At 36.6% G+C, this 18,828-nt stretch overlaps 1 protein-coding gene across 6 annotated transcripts in view; it reads left to right on the top strand.

Annotated features, from left to right (window-relative positions):
* The window catches only part of Lrrc4c (leucine rich repeat containing 4C), a 1,223,661-nt gene that overhangs the window by 1,045,602 nt on the left and 159,231 nt on the right, over nucleotides 1–18,828 (top strand). The window contains exon 2 of one of the 6 annotated variants that reach the window (XM_063227792.1): nucleotides 11,761–11,875. The exons of the other annotated variants lie outside the window; for them this stretch is intronic. The gene's annotated coding sequence lies outside the window, so the exon portion shown is untranslated. The remainder of the gene's footprint in view (nucleotides 1–11,760; nucleotides 11,876–18,828) is intronic. 6 annotated transcript variants of the gene reach the window in all.

Genomic DNA, 18,828 nt, shown 5'->3' with positions numbered 1-18,828 from the left:
AAATTATGAATGTCTGCTAAACGTGTAGAAAACAGTCTTAGCAAAAATATTCCCATGAGATTTTAGAGGAAAATAGCATTACAGTTGTGTTTTGTGTAGTTTTGGTCTAAAAGTTTTATAATATAGCTTTTGGATTTTAAATGCATCCTTTTGGCTACACATGACATATTCTGGATCTGTAAGGCACGAAATAAGTCTGTGTGATTATTCACATCAGATGGTATAAGATTCTATTACTGCGATTTAGGGTCCGTATCACACAATTTGGGTTCACAGTGCTCCTAGCCACACTGAATCTCCTGTTAGGTAAAGTTGGCACAGAACACTAAAGATTGAGTAGGCTGTAGGGGACCAAAAAGATTTAAGGCAGATATTCAGTTCTTATGGTTTGCATGAGTAAATATGCTATCAACTTGCCGATGGTTTTTCTGAAGCAGCCAATCCTGGTCATTTTTCAGAATTTCACTCACTGTAGTACTAGGTCTGTGTTCTGTCCATTTCCTCCATATGCTGAGAGGGAACCTTTCTCTTTTTTAAGATAAAAATAAAAAGTAGAATCCTGCCGCTATTGTTGATGTCACGCCTATGTGGAGATGTGGGGTTACTCCTGGGTTTTTATTTTATTTTTCTTTACTATTTGTTGAGTGAAACAATGAATGTAATATGAAATCTTTGTCAATTTTGGAAAAGTACCCTGAAGTTGGTAATTTTTTTTCTTATCTAAAAAGAATTCTTATCTAACTGTATGGAAGTTTTCATCATTTGATAAATTTTACCTTTTGAGGTACTTTCTAAAGAAAAAAAAAAAAATTAGTTGAAGTTGGGCTCTGGTATCCAAGGAGAAACAGATACTCAGCAGCTCTTTATGGGGCCATGTGTGTGCCCTGTGCCATAGGCCTCTCTCAGCCTGTTTGCTTATCTGTAGAACAGTGTACCTAACAGCAGCAGGGAACTGGTTACTGTGAAGTTAAAATCAGATTTTATATGTCATGCACTGCGAGCATTCAATACATGCACATTTAAATTGATTGCTTCTGATTTCAGTTTAGCTAATACACCATTTACCAAAAAACAGGTATGGACTTTGTTGATGAGAAGTTGTTAATCCATGTTCTCACTGGTGTCAATTAAAAAAAAAAAAAAAAAAAAAAAAAAAAAAAAAAAAGCATACAGGATCTGTTGGGAGTCAGGCATAAATGCAGCTGTTTTTGGCAAAGTCCTACAGATGAAAGCTTATTTCTTATTGGGAATTGTCCTAGTGAATGTCATTTCTTTGACAAAGTCAGAAAACATACTTTGTGACCTGTATAAAATGTACTCTATGCTCATATAAACTTTGATTTTATTATCAAATATTTTATAATAAAAGCACAAAAAATTAATGATTTGAAAAGGACCTAAGAGGATAAAGAGAGTATCATATCTTCATTTTTTTTTCAAAATTGTTTCTCTGAACAAATGCAAATTTCCCTGAGTTTGAAATTTAGGCAGAAAAATTTTATGACTCAGACAATGCACTTATGATAGTTTCTGATGGCAAGAACTTTATTTTGTTTTCTGACATGGCCTCGACAAATAATAGACAGGCAGTATTTCTTGGCTGCCTAAATTTTAAGAACTACCTTTTCTAAAGTACTCAATGTATGCACACGCCCATGTATATGCACAGGCATGCCAGCACATGTAGACAAAAAGCCTTGCATTCAGAAATGTATAGTAGCTTCATGAGAAACATCAATAAATATAATGATTCCACACACAGCATCCTTCATGATTCTCTTATGTTAAAAACACTGAGGTCTGAAAATTGGGTGATAAATCCAGTGTTGTTACTAATGAAATTTATTTTGTAACCACCTCTTCTCAGACTTTACATTTTAATCTGTTAAATAAAAATAAAATGTATGATTGCTTCAAACACTAAGATTCTATGACTCTTGAGTTCATAATCGACTACCTAGAAACTCAGACCACCTAGGAATTAAAAATATAGACTCTCAGGAAACTAGTTTTGAAAATGTGGAAAGAAGCTTAGTGTGGTAGTGGAAAATATGCAGATGAACATGTGAAGGAGCTGACTAGGGATTGGGACATGATGTGCTACAATATCTTAATAAACAAACATCATATTGCAATTTTGCCTTATTATCTACACGCTAGTAGATTCTAAATGGGTTAATTCAATTTACTGTATATCAGTTTCCTCAACTGTAAAATTAGAGATTTTTTAGTTTCTATCAAAAAAGGGAATATTTATTTGATAATGTTTTACATTACAGTTACTAAGAGTATTAATAAATGTTTTTTTGCCAGTGTTGCTAAGTAGGTGATACTATTCTTGTTATTTTATCCAATGTCAGTAAATTCTAAAAATGATTTAGAAAACTTACGTAAGATTAATGTATTTTTGATCAACTTCTGGCATCATATGACAACTTCCTAAGCTTATAGAAGTTTCTAACGTATTTGGAAATTACAAGCATAAATTAGTAACATTATTAATTACTCTTTATTGCTCATTTGATATGCATCAGGCAGTATGTTGAGAATATGGCATATTCTGTCTCTAAATCTTTACTTAGAAACAAAAAGAGGCTAAGCACATTGTCTAAGATTATACACCAACTAAATTTGGGGGATGGGAAATAGAAGCTACTTATCTCTTTAAGACCAAAAGGTAGAATCAGTAAATTCAAACTTGTTAATAGATACCCATCAGTTTATATTCCTCTAAACAACTATTCAAATTGCATATTTTCATTTTATAGTTTCCTTGTTCAGTGTAAATATTGTAATTGGGATTCAGATCTTTGTAGTTTCTCTCCTTTCTACTTTCTGAAGTAAAACTTCTCCAAAGACATTTTTGGTTTACTGTTGGCTGCTTTCATTGATATTCAGGAGTGCTCTCCTAAGTAACAAAAGAACTTCATTAAAAAGTCCCAGGAAAAACTGTGCTAACTCACCGAACATACCTCAAGGAGAAACACATTGTAAATTGCTATTCCCTTATCTAAAAATTCAGAATTGTATGAGAAATAAGGTCAATGTTAATAAGAAGTTTGGTCTTCATATTTGACACCCTTATGCCGCATATGGGCTTCTGAGGGCAGACCAAACCTTTAATTCAAATCCTCCTCATGCTTGGCCTCATGGTAGCATTTGATATTTGTGTCCACTTCTGGCCCCTTGAAACTCCCAGAAGTTTGAGACATTGCGATCTGACCAATTCCTTTCTTAATTTTATTCCATCTTCTCGAGTTCCTATTTTGGTCTTTCAAGAACAAAAAATTGCTCTCTAATTCTCTTCTATTGCAGTCTCTACATTTTTGAGAAATGTCAGGCAAGTATAAGATGAAACTCAAGCTTCCTTGTGTTTGTTTCCAGGAATCATAAACCTCCATCACCAAAAAATTCTGTTTATTCTCCTGAGTCTTCTGCAGACCTCCCAAATTTCATATAGCAACCATAACTGATTATTTTCTCTCCAGTGGCCGAGGTATTTATGGTATCCAGAGATACTGATATCTTCTTAACTTCCCTCCTACCCAGTCTTCTCATCAAATACAGTATTAAATTCAGCTTTTTCCCTTATACCTGCCTCCATACAGCTTCCCCCATTTCTTTCCTTGATATCTCTAGCTTTTCAGATAGTACAAACTTTTCTGCCACATAATCCATTATTCATTCTTCCTCCAGAACTATCATCCTAAGAAATAAAGCTGAACTTCCCTTACTCTATAGTGTATAAATGTATTTATAGACTAAGATCCATATTCTTCTGGCCATCTTATTCATGCTTTCTCTTGTCTGTCTGCTGTACTAAATGTTTTATTCCTCTAGAGACTTTCCAGGCTGGCTTTTACTCCAACTGTGTGAGAGTTGCTTAATTTCTTGGAGATAAACTTTATTTGTGGAGACCCAGAGCCAATTGATTCATTCAGGAGAATCTTTCCAAGTTCCTCCAGATTTATTGAATCTCCCTGATCCCTGGTACAGGAGCATCTTGTTCACATCCGTGTGGTGGCTCTTACATTGGTGTACTGTCTGTGTTCACTTAGTGAAAACTCACAAGATTGTGCCTTCTTTTAGTTAGGGACCTCATTTTATTCTGCTTGTCTACGCTGACATCTAACACAGAAGGTAACAATATGTTTTGGTAGAACCAATGAATCAGTGAACTGATCCAATACCTCTTTTAGGGGAACAAATCCTTTCAGTTGTGTTTGTCATGTAGGCTGTTATTTTTACCGGGGTTTTACCAATGACGTTCAGTTTTGTTGTGCTTCTTAGGGATGCATGGCTCAGATCTACTTTGCATAATACTTTGCAATTTATCATTTTTTTAACAGAAATATATATACCTGCTAATCATCTCTTAAATCTCTAGGTGAATATTGGTAGTAAGATAAGATAGAGTGAACCAAAATTGGATTACTGTAGGTAATTGTGTGAATGTGTGCATGCATGATTTTTTTTGCTGGTATTTTGAAATATTGGTAATAGATGCCCTTAAGGATGCTATTTTTAAAAAATAGTCTATATTCATCCCCTTCTATACATGCGTAACTGCCCCATGAGGAATGTTATCACTAAGTACTGCAAACATGTACTAACAGAAAATTAAAATATAAAGCAAAATAAATTCCTGAGATGACTCAAAATATTGTTCTTTAAATGTACTTCAGTGCTAATTTTATGTTCTACTTTATAGCTGCTGTCAAGCTCACTACAGGTTTTGTAAAAGATAATTCTTATGGTATTGCTCACAAAGCCTCTGCTCACAAGAATCAAGGTGGCAATTTGTGTTCTGCATAGTCTTCACAGCTGGATGCAGTAGGCCTTCTATTTATTGATGACTATCAGAAAGAGACTGTCATCTGTAAGATTTTAGGAATGCCCATTGATAAACCCTCACAAAAAGAAACTGAAAAAAAATCTCCTCGTTATAAAGTGATTTTATTTTTTAAAAAAAATTAAAAAATGATGATCTGAGGTCATTTTTTGCACCACATGAACACATGGCTCTATGAAATCCAACCGTACACATGCAGCTATGTTGCTTTGGCATTATGCCTTGGAGAGATGCTTCATCCTTTCAGAAAACACTGAATTAAATGAAGGAAAGTGCTAAATAGTAAGATGCTGTTTAATTGTGGTTTAATTTTATTCTGTCATCTAAGAAGATAAATAGCTTGACTGTTGGAGTATTTGCTTTTCAATTTATTAGTCATTTAAAGCTTTTTTTCTAAGTTTAGATTTTCTATTTCCAGGTAAAGATTATGATGATGATGATGATGATGATGATGATGATGATGATGATGATGCTCTATTATTTTCAGGGCAGCAAATCTGTTTTGTTTGAACCAATGACTTGATAATGGTGATAGGTACTTCAACAATTCATATGTGGAATTCCTATCAAAGGTGCATGGCATTTGCAAATGTACAGATGTGTTTCTCCCGGAATTTTTACGGTTGAGTCTGAGACAGATCTCTATTGATTTTTACAACCTTGGGATTAGGAATGGTGAGGATAGGAGGAGGAAAGAAGGGAGAGAGGGAGATTTTTGCCCAGCTCTTCCTTTCTGGGTGGAAAGGATGATGATAGTTAATTAGCTGAGTTCTGGAGAGAATCACCTCACCCCAGCAGGGCCCAAAGCATGTGTGTGTGGGTGAATGAATTCTAGGGGATTACAAGAGGAAGATTCTAGGGAATGCTGATTTCTACTAACTAAAAAGGCAGAAAATCAAAAGCCACCCTAAAAGAGTTAACATCTCCACAGTGGGGTTCAGGAAGGCAAGAATGGAACCATGAAGGCTTTCTCTGTATTGTTTGAGGGTTGCCATGGCAATAGTTTCCAGCAGAAGTTACATGTTTTTCAATTCCCCAAAGCAGCAAGCAACCTTTCCCTCTCCTCCTCACCCTCCTTGTCTGCCTGAGGACCTAGAGCTTTCCTCCTCTTTCTTTCCCTTGGTCCTACTGTCCTTTCTTTTGTTCTCACTTCTTAAACTCATGGTCCATTAACAAAAATATCCCAACTCCAAGACAGTGCTTTGAGTCCTAAAGTGGGTCAGACCTATAGTGTTCTATCCAGGTCTCTGTTTTCCCCCATCTATTTACATATTAAACACCTAATTAGAAGGAAGCTGGGATGGAGGCAGAGTCAGGGCTCTCCCTTGTTGATAGGACCACAGAACAGATTATAATGGGTTGGTGTTGTGGTGATATGTTAATTGCATCTCTGCAGGCAAGTGCAGAGCAGCAGTCTCTGACAATTAGAAAGAACAATGACTTCACTATGAAGGAGATTCCTCTCTTTAGGAGAGAAAGGATTAGCATGCATCACAAGCCTCTGGAAGTTTCCTATAGACCCCCAGAGAGATCTGTGGCTAGAAATGCCTCCTGTCTCTTTAAAACTAGGGAGCTGCTTCTCCCAGAGTTTATTTTACTGCCAAGGAAAACAGAGCAGAGATCTGGCTTCCAGGGCTCCTGACAAGGAGGGATCCTGTCCGCAGACCTGGACCATAGAATATATCACAAGGATATTAGGAACAAATCTCTGCCTGCTGAATGCACGTGGTCAGTGAATTGTGAAATGGGGTTCATCAGAGCCTTTCATATCCTGGCATGTGCCAAAGTGCTTTGCCGGCACCATGCCATCACTTCAGGTCCAACCCTGCTGCTGTTCCCATTGGCCAAGAAGGGACAGAGGCTCTGTCTGTATTAAGGTCGCTGGTCCCATTGCTCTCTGTCTACTGTTCATTGTGAAGCTGCTCTGGGCCTTTCAGGCCAGCCCAGAGGAAGAGGCATAGGACATCCCATGGATGTCTGGAAAGGAAATGTTTATTTTGAACCACTGGTGCATTTTAGGAAGCCGGTGGGTACTGATCTTTTTCCCAGGACTGGTATTAAAGCTGTACCTGTAGATATTTCCAGGAGCTCAACTGGAAGACAGGATGAGTAGTGCAGGACCAAATTATTCAACAAGAGACTTTTGTGTTATTTGATACAGAGGAGCCTTTTACTTTTTCTTGCAATCACCTTCCAGAGATTTCAAGATGCAATTGTGTTTCCCAAAGCATTGACCCCTCAGCTGTCATATGCCAAGAGCTATGGATCACAACAATTCATAGACATAGAAGACAGACTGGCACAAACCTCTTCTCACCTTAGATCTATACTTTTTTGCAATTTGTGTACCTTTCTGAACCTCAATTCGTGTTATAGATGAAAGAGTTTTCAAGGCGATTAGAAGACAGAATATAAAGTAAAGTGGTCTTTATTTTAAGAATGCAGAGAGAGAAACCCCCCCCCCACCACCACCACCACCACAGAGAGCTGTCATTCTCTGTGCGGGACACGTGGTATAGGAGCATACAAATAGCTTAGGTTTGGGCTGGAGCCTAAGGGGCATTACTGAAGCACAGGTAGCTCAGTGGAATTCATTTTGCACCACAGGTAAATTGTCTAGGGGTGGGGAAGGTGACCTTCTGCCTCCCAGCTCTGCAGTGTCTCCTTTAGGGCAAAATCCTTTCAATAGGGGGATAACTAACTATGCACTGGAGGCTTTTAACAGAGTTCTTGGTACATGAAAATACTCAAACTATTATGTATAAAAACATAATTGTATTTTCTTACAAAAATACTGTGAAATCTGTAGGCAAGTGTCTTAGGAAGAAGGAATTGAAATGTAATTAAATGTCATTTTATTAAAATAAAAACAGGACAAAATATCATGAGAAAGTGAATTTCTAAGTTTAGAAGAATGAAATTTCTGATATTCCATATACAATTTGGAAATCAGTGTCGACTGAATAAAGAAACTCATTGCTTTCATTTTGAGTAAATGATTTTCTACTGTATTAGTGTTTCCTTGTAAGATTGTTTTAGCTTGGACCTGTTTCACTACTGATGCCATAGAGTGGAAATGAAAGGGAAAAACATCTTAACTAGGGTAAAGAAAATACTGATATGGATCATTGAACAGGTCACAGGACACGCTGTTCAGATGTAGATTGATCCAAGTATGATTTCTCTGTGATTCACTCGGGTTGGTATTTTTCTGTTTCATTTTTTAATCATGCAATTGTTTTCTGTTTCTTCAATCATTTACCGATGAAACATCAAGCACAGTTTCAACCTAGCTTTTCCTGAGAACTCCCTGAGACCTCAGCTGGCAGGGATCCCTTAGATCCTATGCCATTTGTGAACCATCATGAGGGAACAAGTGATTCTGCAAATGGAACTTAGGGCTACTGAAAGACTATAGAACTGAATTACTGGGGAGACAAAATCACAAAAACCTTCTAGGTGTGTGATGGTGAAGAATGAGAAGAACAGGTTGTTTTGTTCCGCAGGGTAACTCATGACAAGGGTTAATTGTGTTCATATTTCTTTCAAATGCTACTTTTTTGTGCAGGTGTTGAAGTTTCTATCATGCTCTATGAAGAGTCTTGCTCTGCCTGTAACTCATCTGATTTTAACTATAACTTGTTCTGTGGAACACCTTCATCTATGTTCACGTGACTCTCGCACTATTGTCTTATCTCTCAGGGACAGTTCCTTGTTTCTGAAAAGCGTCTTACAGCCATGTCTGAAAAGAGGACACAAAAGCAAGAATAAAACAATCTTCTTCTGTCCATAGCAGGCCACTGCTAGAGGTATTTAAAACACTCAAGAGAGCCCAGGCTCCGCCCCCTGCTGTACCCAGTGACACAGTCTCTTCTTGATCTCTCATTTTCCCGTGCTGGTGACTTTGGTCCTGGCAGGTAGCACCAGAGGTCTTGGGTCCTTCAGAGGCAAAATGAAGGAAGTAATTATCTGGATTCTGGAGTCTAATATCTACTAAGAAATTCTGTTCAAAAACACATGTTGGCTCACCAAGTTCAAAGAGTGGGAATTATCTGTTTTGTAGTCTTAATATGGTTGTGTTCCATACTGAGAGCACCATAGATGCTCAATCCATATTTATGTTGTGGTAAGCTCAGAATTGAACGTTAAATCAACTTCATATGCTTCTCAAGAAAGCTACTGGATAGTAAATGACTGGCAGGGTAAGTTCCTTCTGGAAAATCAAAACAATAAAGAGACTGCGGTGATTGTCTTTAGTGTGGTTAGAATGGCCATAGATTATCTCATTCATTTTATCATATTGTCCCCTTGTAATGAATTCCATAACAGAACAAACAGTATGAGAAGAAATCACAAGAAGGTAATATTTACTATGTGATTGCTTTGGTTAGGCACTCTTATAAATATTTTACCTCTTGTGAACATTGAATCCACAAGCAAATAAGTGTGATTTTTTTTTTTTCTTTTTAAAAGGGAGGAAAGAAAGGTTTGGGCTAGATTTACTGCCCATCTTTAGCACAGAGCCAATAATCAACAGCATTCTGCTTTGAACCTCTGATCATCTAGTCAATTCTGTACAGTCCTGTGCTGCCTCTCACTTGGAGCTAATTAATAAAAAATAGCATGACATGATTTTGTTAAGTTTAAAGGAACCAAAACACAGAAGATCTGTTTTTTCCTTTAAAATCAGTTTTTTTTTTAAATTTTTCCTCCTCTTTATCCATCTCCTTTTTGCTAGTGTTCTGAATAGTATATGTTACTCCGTGTGTGTGTGTGTGTGTATGTGTGTGTGTGTGTGTGTGTGTAGAAGCAGGTGCTAGGTATTGAACCCTGGTCTTTCAGACTGAGCTGCATCCCTAGCCTTTTGTTAAATTTTAAGACAAGAAAGCTTAATTTTAAGCCAGGGTTTTGGGCTTACACTTGCATTCCTCCTTGCCTCAGCCTCTCAGAGTGCTAGGAGTATAGCCACGTATCACCACATGCAGTTTGTTATGGCAATTTGCTGCCTTGAGTTTGACCAGGGCAACTGCCCAGCCATAACTCTAAATATTTGCAAGTGTTTGATTTTAAATATATCAAACATTTGAGATTACCATAAATAAATCACAGAGGTCATTTAGGAGGCTCTGTTGTTTGTCTTATATTGGCTACACTGAAAAAAAAAAAAAAAAAAAAAAAAAAAAAAAAAAAAAAAACACCTCACCGTGCAAGGTTCCCAGAAAACCAAACTTCCAGTACCTGTGTGCTTATGAGGCAGTCCTTCTCCCTCTAGATGACATGATACAGTCACAGTCTCAGCTAAATAAACCTGTCCTGCAGATTTCGTGTGTCAGTTTACCACTCAAATACACCCTGTTCTGTGTATGCAAGATGGAGATAGAGTCCTTTCTCCCATAGGTCTTAAGATTTTTCCTATCAGAATAGTAGAGGGATGAGCAGAAGGATGAAAGGAAAAGATACAGAGCTCTGGGACGGGGTATTTATTTTCCTTCCTATGAAATTGCTTAACAAGTTTACCATTCTCAAGCCATCCAAGCATTGGAGCAAATAGGAACTAGCATCCCTAAGCTGTGTAGTATCCCCATTTGTTTTGCTTTTGTGCAGACCCACAGCAGCAAGGTGGGCAGGCACAGCTGGATGGTACTGTAGGATCTGCAGGCGCAGGCTCAAGCTTACTTGCACACACACACACACACACACACACACACACACACACACACACCTTGGCTCCCATGCATTTATTTCAGTTTCTGAAATTTTCCCATGGCTTCTCCTGAAAGCCTTCTAAAAACATGGGCTGCTAACCTTCCTCTGCTCCTCCAGGTCCAGTCACTTCTTGCAGTCAGGTTACGGATTCACATCAGAGCATTATTCTTACTGCCTCCTAAGCATTTGACCCAGAACCTCCTGTACAAAGAACATAAAGTGACTTTAATATCAGTTGTGGCTTTTTATGCTCAAATCTAAAGCTTAAAAAAAAAAATTGAAGAGGCTTGCTGCCGCTTACTATTTTATAATATATCTAAACCACTGTTTCCTACCTCTTGGGGCTAGAAAGGCAAAGTAAATTCTTGGTTCTTACTGCCTCTAGAATATGTCTCTTTCTTACCCTAATTCAGACTTTTAGCACTTATCGGGCCCAGATAGCTATCATCACACCCAGATCTGCCCTTTTCCTTCTACCCCATATTTATCACCAGTTATTTATCTTTCCAAGACACTGCTTTTATGCTGTTCCTAAGAACAAGCCCTCACTTGTGAAATAGATGCCAGGCGCTGCACCCTGGCTGTGTTCCAGGGATCCTCTGTATCTCAAGCCCTTCTTCCCCCACTCCCCCCCAATTCCAGTACAGATTTCTTGGCTATGCCATATTATTTTCCATTTCCTCTCCCATGCTCTGTTTGGGTTATTGTTCTTTGTATTTATTATCTGTTTCCTCACTTATTATACAGAGTCTCTGAAGTCAACCCCTGGGCTTACATTTCTAGTCCATGTCACCACCATAGGCTTGCAATGTGTAGGCTCAATTAGGGCCATATAATTAAAGAAAAAAAAATATGTTCTGCTTCACTAACTTTCAACTGCCAATCTTAACCAAAAATAACTTAAAAGTGAAGCATCGCTTTGGTGTTAACTAGAGTTTCATTAATTTTTTCTGATAGTCTCAGAGGCTGCACTTGGGGCTATGCATCCTCCTGCATTAGGAAGTCTCACTTACTGGTGTGATTTCTTTGAAATGAAAGAACTATCTTTTGCCTGGTTTCCCATAGGGTCCAGTTAGGGAGCAGCCTTTCAAAGAACAGTAATTTAGATCTCTAGATGTGCTTTGGTTCCGGGGCTCCCAGAGATGTGGAACTCTTTAATCAAAGTCACATGTTTCTGAGGTCCAGATGTGCTTGTCTTTTAGGTGGGGCTGCCCTGTAGATGCTTCGGAGGATTTCTCAAAGCAAATGTTCCTGTAAACAGTGGTTCCTTCTTTCAAGTTCTTATATTATTAAACTTTCAAGGAGCACAGTGAAGCTGTAAGTCCTAATGTTTTCAATCTCTTTCGCCCATTTGTATATTCCTTATGAAACGGCCAGGTGAACCTTTCCATAAGAAATGGAGAGAGGGGAGCAGAATTCACTGAGTTTCCCACAAAATCAAATGTATGCAATTTAAAAGATTCTCTTTTTTATTCCCTTGTCATTTTTATTAGGATAAAAAATATATTTTTATTATGGGTGAATGACTATGATAGTAAATCCTCTAATTTTTAAACTTTCTCCTGATGTCATCAATTGGAAATAGATAGATAGATAGATAGATAGATAGATAAAAATCTCCTAAGTCCTTGACAAGTGGCCATATCTGTCATTCAGGTCTCTACCCTAACACTCTGCCAGAGATACAATGAACATTACAGCCCTTGGGGAAAACTCTGAGCAGGTGGTTGCAAGAAACCTAGGAAAGATGAGCTCACGTGGCCCCAGGTTTGCCAGCAGCATCTTGGAAATTGCTGTTTCCCACTGCTGCATGCTAAAGTAACATTCCAGGGCTGCTGCTGTTGCTGCCCTGTGGCCATAGAATTCTAAGCAAATTGCCTTTCTGTTCTGAGCCTTGTTTCTGTAAAATGAGGGGTTTGATTTACATGCTTTCCAGTACTTCTTTCAGCTATGTAAGCCTCTGAGGGTGTTTCTTAGATAATAAGACCCTCTTTGCCACAGAGAATGGGGATGCATTTTCCTTGCATCCAGTCACAGGTATTCTGGAGACTTACGTCTTTCCTTTGCATCTTCTGACTCTGCTGTCATCTTTTTCTTTGTGCTTACCAAATGTATTTTCTCTCCTTACATCTATGTCTGTCTAATCCTTCTTCAAATTGCAGTTGCCTTTTTTGTGCATGTGTGGCTATGCTGCAGGGAAAGCACTTAATTTTAGATTTGCTTCCACTAATTAACTATGAAATTAAGTAGATGATTTCATTGATTCAGCACTTGGTTTGATGTTTCTATTAGCTCATTAAAAGGGAAGCCCAGGATGTGGCCAGAGTCTTGACGGGAATCTCTCCTTCCCTGTGAAATCTCCTTTGGCTTCCCACACTGCATATCTAGCATGCTATTTCTCAGACGTATTCATGCATCTGGGTGGCGGCCAACTGTCCAAAGCTACATCCAACAGAAATTCTATTCTTTGTGGCCACACAAACAATGCTTTCCTGTTCTCCTCCTTCCCCAATTTATTGGACACATCTTCCATTTTTCTTTCCATACACATGGAGAACTCTCTTTGGATGCAAAAAAAGTTAAAGTGATGGCTTTTCAATATCACATCCCCCCATAGGCACAGTCTACTTTCTTCCCACATTATAAGAATGAAATTTCCAGCTCTCTCTATCAGAAAAGAATTGGGTAGAAAGCTGTCTTGTGATTCCACCACCTGCATCAGCACCATCAGCTAGTTTTCAGGAAAAGGACTGTTATAAAATCTAATTTTTCTGTTTCCAATAATCATATTTTGTTGCATTTTTTTCTGCTTTACCAAATAAATCAAGGACAGGAATGGTGGCCATTTGTCATAGAATTGTGTTTACATTGTGGGACTTTTCCCCATATCTACATAGGGATTTATGGCTTCTTTCAAAAACCCTGGAAACACTATCTAGCTTATAAAATTGGTTTGTAGTAAAGTACAGTAGAACATGGTTTGTAATAGAATAGTGATCGCTTAAATAGCCCTTTTTCTTGGCATCCATCCAAGCAATTGAGTTACTTGTCTAAAGTGATTGGATTAAAAGAAAAGTGTTGTGTTAAATATATGTTCTCTCATTTTCCATAAGTTCTGTACTTTGTGCTCCTGTTAAATGTCCTTTATTAAGGCATTGCCCTAAGATAATTTACTTTATGTGCTCCATTTATTGAATTGTACAGGCTGATTGTTAGGATAAATTGGCCTCGTCTTTCTATTGCAGCATTAACAATTACCTGGCTCATTCTTCTCCAGCACTGATCACAATATATATTATAAGATATATATATATATATATATATATATATGTATGTATATGTATATAGATTTTATATGTGTAAAAAAATTCTATGAACTTTGGTAGATACATAGATAGATGATCAGGCATCTTTCTGTGACTCTGATTGTTGTCTCTGGGAAGCCAAAATTACTCTTCCTTATATAACCACCTTCACACATAGTTAAGTACTTAGTGGTGAAAGAAAATAAATGCACTGATGAATACTTAATTTTTTCAAGATATCATTGATCTGATAACTCAATACAAATTTAAGTAAGCCTTTCTTTTGCAGAAATTAACATCACATGTTTTGAACTCCTGTGTCTGATAATACTATTGCATTCATTTTATCAATTTGTGTTTAAGATACTCTTTTGAGATTTTAATAATATTTGCACATCATTTCTAACATATGAGTGTTAGTATAGCTCAAGAAATTACTTATTTTCAACCAAACTAATAGTTTACATTAAATTACTTATATTTTCCTAATCAGTAAGTTCGACTTGTCATACCTCAATCATTTTATGTTTGTAAATTCATTCTAAGGAAAACAACAGACAGACAGAAATAGAGCAAGAGATAGTATCATTTAGTTTATCTATAATAGATGAAATTAAATTGATAATTGTCAAAACCTTTCTAATTCATAGTATAAAACTAAACATTCAAATGTTTCATTATACTTTTCAGTCAAATTTTTAAAAATATCTTATTTAACAATATTTGAAATGTATGTAGGTTTACTCGTGTATATAAGCATGTAATATGCATATCACTTTCCTTATACACATGTGTATATGTAAAGTATGATCAAAAACACACTGAATATTTTAATTTAAAAATCTATTTCAGTAACCATTGATCCCTTTTTCAGCAACCATTGATCCCTTTCAAAATACTCCCCTTGCTTCTAACATACTTGTTCTATCATTCTAAACAATGAATCTCTCACTTTAATGTTTCTTTTTTAACAATTTTAAACATGCGCACATTGATCTTATCTTTGGATCACCACCTGCATACACGCAGGAACATACACACAGCAAAGGATACAATATTTAGTCTTTCGTAGGCAACAATTTAGAAAATCTACACTCAACTTCTACTGCTGCCTTGTACAAGATAGTATATTGCGATCAAAAATATAATTAGAATGTGGAGAATGAGAAGTCTAAGAACAAGAATTGGTTTTTTTTTTTGCATTTGTAAGAGAATGACTTATTTTTATTATGAAAGTAGTACATATAGAGTAGTAATTAAATATAAAATAATTCATGTTCATTCAATAATTTGTACAAGAAACCATTGTTTCAAAAATCACATTTTGTCGAAGTCCATATGCTATTGTGTTGGTTCTTACAAGATTATATCCCTCAAATTAAGTGAAATATAGAAATGGCCACGTTGCTTTCCATCCCATAATTGATTTGGTGACACATATTACCTCCTGACTTATCTCTGCAATTGAAGCATAATAATTGATTAAAATGAAATGGATTTCACAAAGTAATACTGAGCACTCAGACAGTTCTACAAAATGGTGAAATTGTAAATTCAAAGAAAATTGGTGAATTCCTAAAAATAGGATCTGTGTTTCAGAGTACAAAAGAGCAAGAGAGGTGAAGCTACCAATTTTGAATCAAGGAGTATGAATGTTCACACATAGAACCTTTTTTGAGAAATAAATTATCACCAAGGGGTCTTTTTCCTGCTAGTTAGGCATAATGCACTTGTCATCTTGGCAGGGACAGAAAAAGAGAATGAATCATAGTTTTACACTCTATTCTTGCAGTCTGAATGATTTCATTAATGCTTCTGTATTGATTTGGTTCCTTCTAAGTTCATTTTTGGTTGACACTGGGAGCCAAAAATAAATGTTTCTTCAAAATTATGATTTCTTACTAGCAAATATTTTATTATTCATTTTACATATTAAAAGTTGAATAGCTTTTGTGTCAACTTTTCTTTCTCTTGTGTTCTTATACATTTAAAATATAATAAGAACTATGGGACACGTATCCATATCCCTCTACACATGTGAATTTTCGACTACTTCATAGTTCACAGATCATTTCCGTGGACTTTGATTCCATGGACTTAGATTCTTGAGATGGATTCACTTGGAGCATCTATAAAGCCAGAACTCGCAGCTACTTTGTACAATATCTTCCATAAGGTTCAATTTTTGAGTCAGGTGTCTGGACAGAAAAGTTTGAATTTATTATGTTCTCAGACATTCATTTAGTCTTGTTCCTTGAGTATGCATAATAGAAATAATAATGGTCTACAGATTGTGAATGAGTTTTACTGTACATTTTAGGCCATTGGAGAAAAATTTTGACCATGAATGACAACAAAATAGCTCTTTTCTCATTAAAATCTCAATGAATTTTCCCCTTATTGATTCAGTTATTTTTCCTGCAACTTCTACCCAAAGAAACACTATCAGATTTCTTGAAGTACTTAGAACATCTGTGTTTCATTTCTGTTCAGTTTAAACAGAATAATACAGTATCCATTGTAACATGTAGACAAGCATTAAGGTGTCATACCAAGGTTTTTCATCATATTTTACAGGACTAAATTTCAGCTGGAACTTTTTGGAACAATACTGATGCTAACCTGACTGAAATCATTCTAATAACTGATTGAATGGGAGATAATTCAGACTGCCTGGTCATTGTGGTATTCATTTCTATTTTGACAAATCATCAGGTGTAAGAGAAAAAAAAATAAAAAAAAAATCATCAGGTGTAAGAGAATAAAATGTTTCCAGATGACTCTGTTTCCATCATACAGTTATAAAATAAATCCATCAATATCTCCTAAATATATGTCTTCCATTAAAGAGTCAAACTTTGAGATTCATTGGTCCCCTCTACCAGTTACAAATGGCGGTCTACATTTGGAGCTGATGGATGTGAACAGCAAGCATGTGAAGAGGATAAATTTAGGTTTCAATACTGCTTTCACAGATCCAGTTGGCAGGAAAAATCCAAAATTCATTGAATCTGTTTCATCCGGGCCAGGATCTGAACATATTTGATACAATTCAGTTCAGCACAGTTATTAAATGTTTGTTGTATGGTATGGCAGCCAGTATCAAAGTAGATCAGGTTTTAAAGTCACACCTATTTCATAGAATTTTAAAGTTTATAATGGAAGAGATTTAACTTTCATTCCCAGACTTTGTAGTTAGTAATTGTAAGAGTCTTTTAACCCTTCTAAAACTCTTTTTCTTAATTTGTCAAATGTAGCTTGTCTGCTGTCTAGCTCACATTCATGACTCTTAAAAAGAGAGAAACAGATGGCAAACTAGAGGAAACTATATGATTTTTATATATAGGGTTTATAGTCTGCTGGAAGGAAAGAGAGCCTTGGGGACCGATGTGGGGCAGCAGCCTAATTTCTTTTCCTTAGATAGGACACATGCCTGCATATTTGGGCATAAGAATGTTGATAAGAATTATTTTGGGACATCTAAAGGGCATTCAGCTCTTTAATGCATGAAAGTCTGTTATGATTTTTAAGAAGCTACTCAAACTAGGGGTTTACAGATCGTGTGTCAATCTTTCCTTATGATTGGGGCCCAATGGTCAGTGCACCCAGCTATTCCCACATTGCTGAGGAGGCCATAATTGAGCAGGAATTGGAGCTGGCTTTCCCAGATTGTTTGGACACTGGGATCAAAAACACCATATATACACAACAACTCAGAACTTTGATCTGGCTATAAACACTTAATGATAGTTCGTTGTAGTTGTAGACCCAATGGTAGAGGACATTGTCATTGAATTTCCAGATTCCAATCAACTATGCAAAGAGCAACCGTGACATAAAATGACTAGCCCGATCCCTTTTTTTTTTTTTTTTTCCAACTCATTTTAAAAGGGATTTAGCTGTTTGGGGTGGTAAATAAACAGGATTGCATGACTTAAGCTAAAGAAAATGTTGCTGTGTTCAGAGAGAGTATTGTGTGTTGAAGATTAAACTGTAGCTCACAAAATTTGTATCTTGAGGTCTTGATACCCCGGTACCTCAGAAAGTAAGTGCACTTGGAGATTATATGTTTAAAGATATAATTGATACTAAATTAAAATGACCACTGTTATATAAAAAGAGACACTTTGGACATAATCATGAAGAGCCACAGAATATTATACGAGGAAACAGTGAAGAGGTGATTGACTTCAAGGCAGGAGAGAGGCTTCTGTACAAAGCAAATGTGCTGCCGCCTTGGTCTTAGACCTTGGGCTTCCTACACTGTGAAAAATTAATCTCTGTCACTTAAGCTTCCTCTTTAGTATTTGACTATGGCATCACTAGTACATTAGTACAATGATGTTACACTGTTTTCCTTAACTGCATAGGAGAGCTTTGGCTATTATGGCAGAAGACACGTTCATATTTACATATCCACCTGAAGGAATATTGTCTGTTCTTATCATTTTCAGCAAATGAGACCCATCTGTGTGCTTGTCCACCAGAGTTGAAAGTACAGCACACACTGGTTGTTCTCTTGGGAGAACCCTTGATCAATGCTAGAAATCGTGCCCATGATTTGGTTTATGTCATGTGTAATTTAATGCTGTTATCCTCTTCTTCTTTCAGGCGATACTTTCTAAGAAAGAATCCCAAGTTCTAAAAAGGGCATTATAAACCGATATTTCAGAGTCCACCTCAAATACAAGGATTGCCCACAATCCTTTTGAGTCCCTAAACTTTGCTATTCAAGATCTTTTACCCATGAAGAAAGAAATGATAAGAAATTTGAATCCCTTTCATCACCCAAAAACAAGACTCTATCACCAATTAATGGTTCTATGACATTACCATTTCTGCTGTAATATTTTCTGAAACAGGCTTTGTGTTGCATACAGGAGAAGGAAAGGGGAAACTTTTGTTTTGTTCATGTACTGTTGTAGAATAGTGGTGACTGCCAGCTTGGAGTGGCAGAATAAGGCT

Source organism: Cavia porcellus, unplaced genomic scaffold, assembly GCF_034190915.1.
Source record: "Cavia porcellus strain 051 isolate PalLab524CR breed Dunkin Hartley unplaced genomic scaffold, mCavPor4.1 scaffold_17, whole genome shotgun sequence".
Taxonomy (NCBI): domain Eukaryota; kingdom Metazoa; phylum Chordata; class Mammalia; order Rodentia; family Caviidae; genus Cavia; species Cavia porcellus.
The sequence above is the reverse complement of the archived record's forward strand: the minus strand, read 5'-3'. Positions and strand labels throughout refer to the sequence as shown.